This window comes from Macrobrachium nipponense, chromosome 31 (genome assembly GCF_015104395.2).
Source record: "Macrobrachium nipponense isolate FS-2020 chromosome 31, ASM1510439v2, whole genome shotgun sequence".
In the NCBI taxonomy this organism is placed as follows: Eukaryota; Metazoa; Arthropoda; class Malacostraca; order Decapoda; family Palaemonidae; genus Macrobrachium; species Macrobrachium nipponense.
In genome coordinates, this window is record NC_061093.1 from 13354282 (window position 1) to 13362977 (window position 8696).

The following is an 8696-nucleotide window of genomic DNA, read 5'->3' on the forward strand; positions in this document are numbered from 1 at the left end:
TTTTATTTCTGGGCGTTATTTGTCTTAATTCCTTCTGTGGTTTGTCTTTTTGTTTTCTTGCTTGCATAAACCATCCTTACAGGTGCCTTGAATGTCGTCTGATTACATCTAAGTTTAAGAGATGCTGTGGGTTGGATTCAGCTCTATTTATTTGTACCTTTTTTGTTTACTATTTTTCCAATATTGTGTCTCGCTCTCGGGAGCTTTCTAAATGTGACGCAGAGTGGTTTTCGTTTAGAGAGAGAGAGAGAGAGAGAGAGAGAGAGAGAAGAGAGAGAGCACGTTTCCTCGTGAGTGGTATAAAGACGAGAGAGAGAGAGAGAGAGAGAGAGAGAGAGAGAGAGAGAGAGAGAGAGAGAAGAATGTTTGCTACGAGTGGTACAGAAACGTGTTGTGTGTGTGGGGAGAGAAGGGGGAGTTGGAGAGAGGGGGGGAGAGAGAGAGAGGAGAGAGAGAGAGAGAGAGAGAGAGAGCATGTTTGCTTGTAAGTGGTACAGGGACATGTGCTACTGGATTATTCAGACCCCTGAGGGATTAATCATTTTATCTTGATGTCAAAATCTTTTTTTTTTTTTAACAAACTCTCGCTTAATCCTGGAGTCGTATTATAGTTTTACTTCTCTTTCAAAATAATGTCTAACCTTACTTTGCGGCATTTTTAATTTCTCGAAAGGTTTTTAAGACATGACGCAAATGATGTCTTATAAGATATATGTATTTTAGTTAGTTGGTTCAATCATAAACCACTTGATATTGAAACACTCGGATTGGGGCACGAGGTTTTAAGGTCGTGCACCTTGCTCCAATCTCCCCTCTCCCTTTCCCTCTCCCCTCCCCCTTTCCCTCACTCCTCCTGTCCCTTTTCCCCTTCCCTCCTAACCCCTCTGCATCTCCTTAGTGGACCGAAGATTCCTCACCTGACGTCTCCAAATCCTCTCCCTCACCCTCCTTCTTCCCCTCCCCGGCCTTCTTCCCCCTCCCTCTCTCTCTCTCTCTCTCACACACACAATGCCAGATGCCAAAGGATGGGTTTGGGGGGAGGGGGGGGGGAAATTAAGAGAAACACTTAGATGAGCGACGTGTGATCTTGGCTCTCTCCTCCTCCCGAGTTCGTCGTAGCCGCGTGAGTCGTGTTGTCGTTTTGGTCTCCGTGGCGGTCGCCGCCCGCACGCCCGTCATACTTTCCCGAAATCCGTAACCGCCCATTCCGACGAAGACAACACCTTGACATCTGTGCTAAAAGGCGCTGTTGTAAGGAATGCAGAAGAAATGCGGGCAAGAATTTGTGTAACTCGAACCGGGGCTTAGTGTTCGGACACCTTCCCGTCGTAAATTTGATTTCGGCCACAATTGTGATCTCGCAAGACGTAAAGTTTCCGTGGTGGGGCCTGCCCCAGCCACCCCTGGGTGGGGTTGGGTGGGATATGTGGGCGTGTGTGTGTGTGTGTGTGTGTGGAGAGAGAGAGAGAGGGAGAGGGAGAGGGAGAGGGAGAGATTCAAGCATTCACAAGTCAAGTCCTGTTTTCGCAGTTTTTGTCTTACGAAGCCTTTCAAATTGCTATTTGGTCTGAATTATTCACAAGAACGACATAAATAACTATTAGATACTTAAGATATGCCATAAATGACTGCCTAACCCCCCCCCCCCCCCCGCATTCCTATAATACACCAGAATACGCGTACCATCTCACGGCAGAGAATTCTTGACTTTTAAAATGTATGATTAGGCCTACGGGCCCATGGCTCTGTGTTTTCATCTCTCAGTGGGTCCTCTCACTCCCCCTTCATCCCCTCCCTCCACTTTGTGTGCTTTCTGTACAGATAACTTTCAGCTTCAGCAATTATCTTTCTGGCTTACATAGTCTTAGCTCTTCTCACACCTTTTCAACTCTTTGTTCAGTCACATTGTTTTCGGAACATTCTCTCTCTCTCTCTCTCTCTCTCTCTCTCTCTCTCTCTCTCTCTTAGCATTTTTCTGAACTTCCAATTGCACTCTTTGCAACAAAAAAATATATATTAAAGTATACTGTATGTTCATTTTATATCCTCTGTTTGTCTGGAGATAAACTGGCGATATACTGTCAGATACTGACCATAAATAATTAAAAAACAAGAACCTTCCACTGATAAATACGAATTGCTTAAAAGGGAAATATGCCGTAAAATCGTACGAATAATATAGTATATTATAATATGATATACTCACATGTTTGTGGGAATACATTATAGTTATTTATTCGCTCTGAATGCTTTGGCGAATTCGTTCGAAAAAGAATGCTAAATGAAATCGCAGTATCTTGTCAGAATAAGGAAATTCCATTTCTTAAGGATAATAATTTATCTTATGTGTAGTAAAATAAGTGAATGCTAATCTCTATTCATCTAACCCTGAAGCATTTTAATTGATCATTCACCATGCTTTCATATACTCCTCCATGTGCTTTCGTCACAGTTAAAAGCATAAATCTTCGGCAAAGGTCATTTTTTATTCGGAATGTAAATTGATTTTATCTTAAACGCAAGTTATCGCTGTAATCATGGATAAGATATTTACGCATCGTAATTTAAACAGAACCTTGCACATTCTTCCTCTTCTTTTTCTTCTTCTTCTTCTTTTCTCGGTGTCCTCCTCCTCCTCCTCCTCCTCCTCCTCCTCTCGACGAAATCTTTTCCCCGCCATCCGAGAGGTCCATTTGCTTCTAGGAAAATAAAAAGAAAAAAGAAAAAAGAATCCCCAGCTGAGAGCGAGACGTCCCGAGAATAATTTCTGGCTCCCCGACATTCTTCAACTGGAGTTATTGTCCAAGATGGAGACAAAGTTCTCGGTTTTAAGTAACCTCTTCGTAATCCGGGTTTATTCGTAACGAGATCGTAAAAGCCACTGACTGATCTTCTCGTGCCTCCCCCTCTTCCTCATCCTCCTCCCCCTCCTTCTCAGAATGAACTCCCCGAACACGTCCCGAACCCTCGGTAACCCCCCCACCCCCCTTCACCTCAACCTCCCCCCCTCCTTTCCCCTCGTTTGAGTTTTGGGAAGGTCCTCTCTTGGGTACTCTGTTCCCCATTTCCCCGTAGATCTTATTTCATCTTTTTCCCCCCCCCCACCCTCTCCCCACAAACACCCCTTTCCCTATCATTTGCCTTCCCCCTCCCTCCCCACCCCCTCCCCCTCCTACCATTTATTTCACCTTTACCTTATCCTTGCCTCCTCCCCATTATATTTTTCGTCTTTTTTTTTTTTTTTTTTTTTTTTTTTTTTTTTTTTTTTTTTTTTACTTCCTCCCCTTCCCAACAGATACACATACACCCATCCATTCGCTTTCAACCTCCCCGTCCCCTCGCCTCCCCTCCTACTTCCCAGACTTTCTTGTACTTTTCCTTATCCTTGTCTCCTCCTCCTCCTCCTCTTCCATCTTAGGCTCTTGTTTAGTTTGGAGTTTTCCGGTAGTCTTCCGTAGCCAGGTGGAAAGTCCGTATCGCAAGGGATTAACTTTATTGGCCAAGTTTGCGGGAGGGAGGCTGAGTGAGGGTGTGGCTGTTTTTGTTCCACTTGGGGTGTCCATGCTTATCCCTCCCCCCTTTTCCCTCCCCCCCTCCCCCTCCCCCTTCTGCTCTACACCCCCTCCCCCCTCCCCCCCCTCTCTCGCTACACCACCCCACCCAACTTTGTACCCCCCCCCCCCCCTCCCCCCCCCTCCCCATTTAGCTTCCGTTCCCCCCTTCATTCTTGACTGACTTTATTTGGCTATTTTCTTACCCCTGATGCTTTGGCCTCCTTCACATAGCTATGTGCCTGTTGTTGTTGTAGATACTCGAGATTTTGCTCTGGTTTCTTAACTATTTAAAAGTATTAATGTCAGCAATTTTGCGTTTGAAGGAGAGGCTGTTTAACAACCGAACTGTGACTGAGCCAAATGGCCTTAATAACTTTTGCTTAATTTTTTTTTATTGCAACTTTGGTGGCTCTATTTTTAAAGTAATTTTTATGTATAATATTATTTTTTTAATTGCTAAGTTTTTGTCAATTTTTAAATAGTTTTTATGCATATCGATGTCCTTTGTTTTAGCCATTTTAGGTAATCATATCTTTACTGTTTTTTTTCCTCGTTTTCGCTCAAGTTCCTTCCGTTCATTAGAATTTTGTTAATTATATTACCATTTTTGACGGGATGTATATTTTGGCGCTTACATATTTTGCTCTTCAATCTCTTCTCTTCTTTCTGGAGATTATGTTGACTTTTTTTTTTTCATGTGATCCAGTGCAATGAATAATGCTCATATTTATCTACGTACGTAGATGGAATGTTAATCTTCTATTTGGGAGGAAAATATTCATCGTACTTGTGTACCGAGTAAAATTTGAATTCTGCTGTCGAGTGGACCATGCACTATGTGGAGAGAGAGAGAGAGAGAGAGAGAGAGAGAGAGAGAGTCGATTACTTTCCATGAACTGTTCTCGCTTCTGTGGAAGACGTTGATATTGACATGTTTACCTCTGGGGCGGCCTTATCTAGGTAACGTATGCTCTCATTATCTTTAGACTCCGGGGGAGAGATTGAAGTCCATATGCCGGTTTTCTCTCAGCTCCCCTTTATCTCCGCATACACGCTCTCAGCTTGATGGAGTCCTTTCCCTCCGACGGCTCTCTCTCTCTCTCTCTCTCTCTCTCTCTCTCTCTCTCTCTCTCTCTCCACACACTGAGTGAATCGTTTCTCTTAAGGTCCTTCAGCATTGTCAGCTTAGAGACTCTCTCTCTCTCTCTCTCTCTCTCTCTCTCTCTCTCTCGAGAAGCGAAAAGGCCTCCTGACTTTGGCTCTTCAGGATGTTGACCAAGTAAGAGCAAAAGTAACTTCGTAGATAATCTCCTTTTTCAGGATAAAGTAAAGGTCTTGATGTCACTCATCAGATGGGGTGTGTTTTCTCTCTCTTCTAAAATTTTCGATGATTTTTTTTTCTTTATGTTTCAAGTTCTTTAGACTTTTTATTAATTTTGTTTTTTTTGTTTTAAGTTTATTTCGACTTTAAGAGCTCCGTTGTCACACGAAGCCTGTCCTTTAGCCCTTGTTTTTATTTTTTTCTGCTGGTAATTTGTGTTATGTTGTTTTTAGAAACGACATATTTTGAATAAATGTTCTGAACGTTTTTTTTTTTTTTTTTTTTTTTTTTTTTTTTTTTTTTTTTTGCTGATATTATTATGTCATATTTTGAAACGACATATTTCTATTTAATATTCTGAAACTTTATTTTTCTGATCATTTGTGTTACGTCGGTTTTAGAAGCGACCTATTTCGAATTAAATTTTTGAAAGTTTTTATTGTTTTTTAATTTGTGCTGTGTCGTTTTCAGAAGCGACACAAGCGACATATTTCGAATTATTTTCTGAAAGTTTTTTTTTCTGGTAATTTGTGTTATGTTGTTTGTAGAAGCGACATATTTTAATTAATTTTCTGAAAGTTTTTTCTGGTAATTTGTGGTAACATATCTAATTAATTTCTGAAAGTCTTTGTTTTTGCTTATAATTTTTGTGTTATGTCGTTTTTAGAAACGACTTTTTTTAATCAATGTTCAGAATGTTTTTCATTTATTTATTTATTTATTTATTTTTGCTGATAATGTGTGTTGGCACTTTTAGAAACGACATATTTTGACAATTATCTTATCTTTAGAAATTTAGGATAATTGGCCTCACATTTTCAAGTGAAGAGAGAGAGAGAGAGAGAGAGAGAGAGAGAGAGAAGAGAGAGAGGAGTCAAGTCAAGTCAAGTCAAGTAGTAGTAGTGTCATGGTGGCCCATTGTTGTCCGGAGCCGTTTTGACATTAATGATCTGCGCTTTAGTTACTTCTTCATTGTTACGAAGATTGTTCTTTTAGATTAATGACAGTCATAAGGGCTATATTCTTTTTATTCCTCTCTTCGTGTGGCGAAGAGGAGTCGCGTCGGGAAGTGTTGATGAGGTTCGATGCTGCGTCTTCTTCTTCTTCTTCTTCTTATTCTTCTCATTCTTTTTTTTTTTCTACTTCTTCTGCAAATAAAAAAAACTACGACTCTCTGAAAGCTCTTGCGAGCTTTATATAACGGTTATTTATTGCATTAGCCACTGAAAAGGTTTTTTTAAACACTTTTTGACAATACATATTTAGCATTTTGATAAGACATATTTATGTAAGTTCCATTCCTTTTAGCGCAAAGCTTTTTAATTGGTAACTGGCCTAGGTTTTTTTGTACTCTTTGATAAAACATATTTTTCCAAGTGTTATTTTTTTTATTTGGCACAAAGGTTTTTGTTGAAGGCGCCTTGCTCATCATTTAGATCTGGAACCATTCGAATTATGCTTGACAATTCAAGGTATTCATCGGGGTTGCCATTATATTGACTGAATAGAAATAACATGCGGTAGATTAGGTACACACTATTTATCGGTTTTATTTTCGCTTACTCGGGGAGTAAGCCTACAAACTACTACTTTTTGTTGTTGTGGTGGTGGTGGTGGTGGAAGTAGGAAAGCCCTTTAGATGAGCCTGAAAAGGTCTGAAAAAGGTGTTTTGCGTTGAGTTAAAGGTACAGGAATTTTAGAAAAGGATGTTTATTTATTAGAATGAACATTTAAAAAATGAATAATGTGCATGTTAATTAAACAGTACAGAAGAATTATTTCTAATAAAATATAGCGTATTTATTTCAATTTTAGTAGGTGAAAGAACGCTTTATTTGATAGTAGATTTTAGCACGCGCTCTGAGTAAGCTTGAGGTCGGATCACGCCTTGTTGTTTTCTTAATTCATCTTCTCCTTATCTTTCCATTTACGTTTTTTGTAGAGCTATAATTATGATCAGTGTTTTATGAATTATGCCGTATGATACTGTGAAGGCCTCTGGAAACCTGCTAACCTCGGCTGCAAAACGAAAACAATTTTACTTAGGTTAATTTGTCAATTTTCTAGGCATACTAGGTGTTCATATTTAACCACAGATGTCAAATAAATGGTACTTCTGAGGCTCCTGGTAAATTGCTAACTTTGGTTGCAAGGTGGTTACGGTTTGATTAGGGTTGGTTTTGTGGGCGTAATGAAGAGAGCAAGATACCGGATGTCAAAAGGATAGAGACACAATTAGAAAGGCGTTATTTCACACCGTCACTAGTCGACCCCACCAAAGTTTTCCCGTCTACAAACTTGGTGAGTGGGCGGTCATGCGGGTGAGTGGGTGGTTGGGTGTACGGGGTTCGTATCCCTCCCCCTCCTCCCCCTACCTATCGAAAACCACCACAACCCTCCCCTACCCCCCTACCCCCATCCCTTCTACCTCCTCCTTCCCCTCTTCGTTGATATTTGTGTGTTATTGTTACATTCATAAATCCTTCAGTCCGAACCCACATGCGTACACTCCTCAACATCACCTTGGCCCGGCGGGACCTAAGCAACGACCCTTTCTACGGGAGTGATTTTGACCCTATTGGCGCTGGGTCATTAGGGCGCACACGGATGATCCACCGCGGAAGCGGGTTGCGGAGGACGTGTCCTAAGTAAACTCGACTTTTCGAAGTTTGTCATCAGGACCGTAAACTTGCAAGGAGAGCGCACGCCGTTATCGTCCCTACGGCGGACGCGTCGAAAGGGTCGTTTTTCCGTCTCGCCGCGTGACGGACGGCACAAACATTTCCTCGGCTAAGCGGAGTATATCTGTCAATGAGCAGCCTGGCAGCAGCTCGGGAAACGAAGTGCCATAATGCTTGATTTCGGAGATAGGTCGACACCCCACGGGGGTAACACACACGCGCGCGCGCGCGCGCCAGCACATACACACCGCCGTCAGCAGACTCCTCCTCCTTCTCCTCCTCCTCCTCCTGCAAAGACTCTCGCCACCAGACGTCTTGTTGATGCTTCAGCTGTCTCAAAGAGCCTCCTGGTGTAGTAAAGCCCTTGATGGATGGTAATAACAAGTTTTAAGAGTCTCTCTCTCTCTCTCTCTCTCTCTCTCTCTCTCTCTCTCATATATATATAAATGTCATAGCTAATTTTCCTGGTTGCATCACGTATGGCGCTGCGGATTTGAATCGGCGTTTGGTAATTATCTTGAATAACACTAACTTGGACTTAAGCAGTTATTCTCTCTCTCTCTCTCTCCCTAATTTTTTGGTTGCAAATTTCCATAACCCAATTATCGACGTCACGAGTCTTCAAATGAAAAGGCAACTATATCACAAGGAAACTCAATTTGCTTCTGCTTCCTCTCTAGTATCACGTTAATTGATGTAGTATCAGAGCAGACCTTATGTTACCTCTCTGGGCATCATCTTTTACCTCTTTGGGCATCATCTTTAACCTCTCTGGGCATTCACCTCTCTGGGCATTATCTTTTACTTCTCTGGGCATCATCTTTGGCCTCTCTGGGTATCATCTTTCACCTCTCTTGACATCATTGCCTCTCTGGGCATCATCTTTCACCTCTCTTGACATCATTGCCTCTCTGGGCATCACCTTTTACCTCTCCGGGCATCATCTTTCGCCTTTGTGGACATCAACTTTCACTTCTGTGGGCATCAACTTTTACCTCTCTGGGCACGGGTATTAGTCAATGATGAAATTATGAGATCAGCATTAGGAAGTTAGGATTTCAGTGGGTTAGTCTCTCTCTCTCTCTCTCTCTCTTTAGTTTTAGTCTGATGATTGCAATATTATGATAGGTTATATTCACT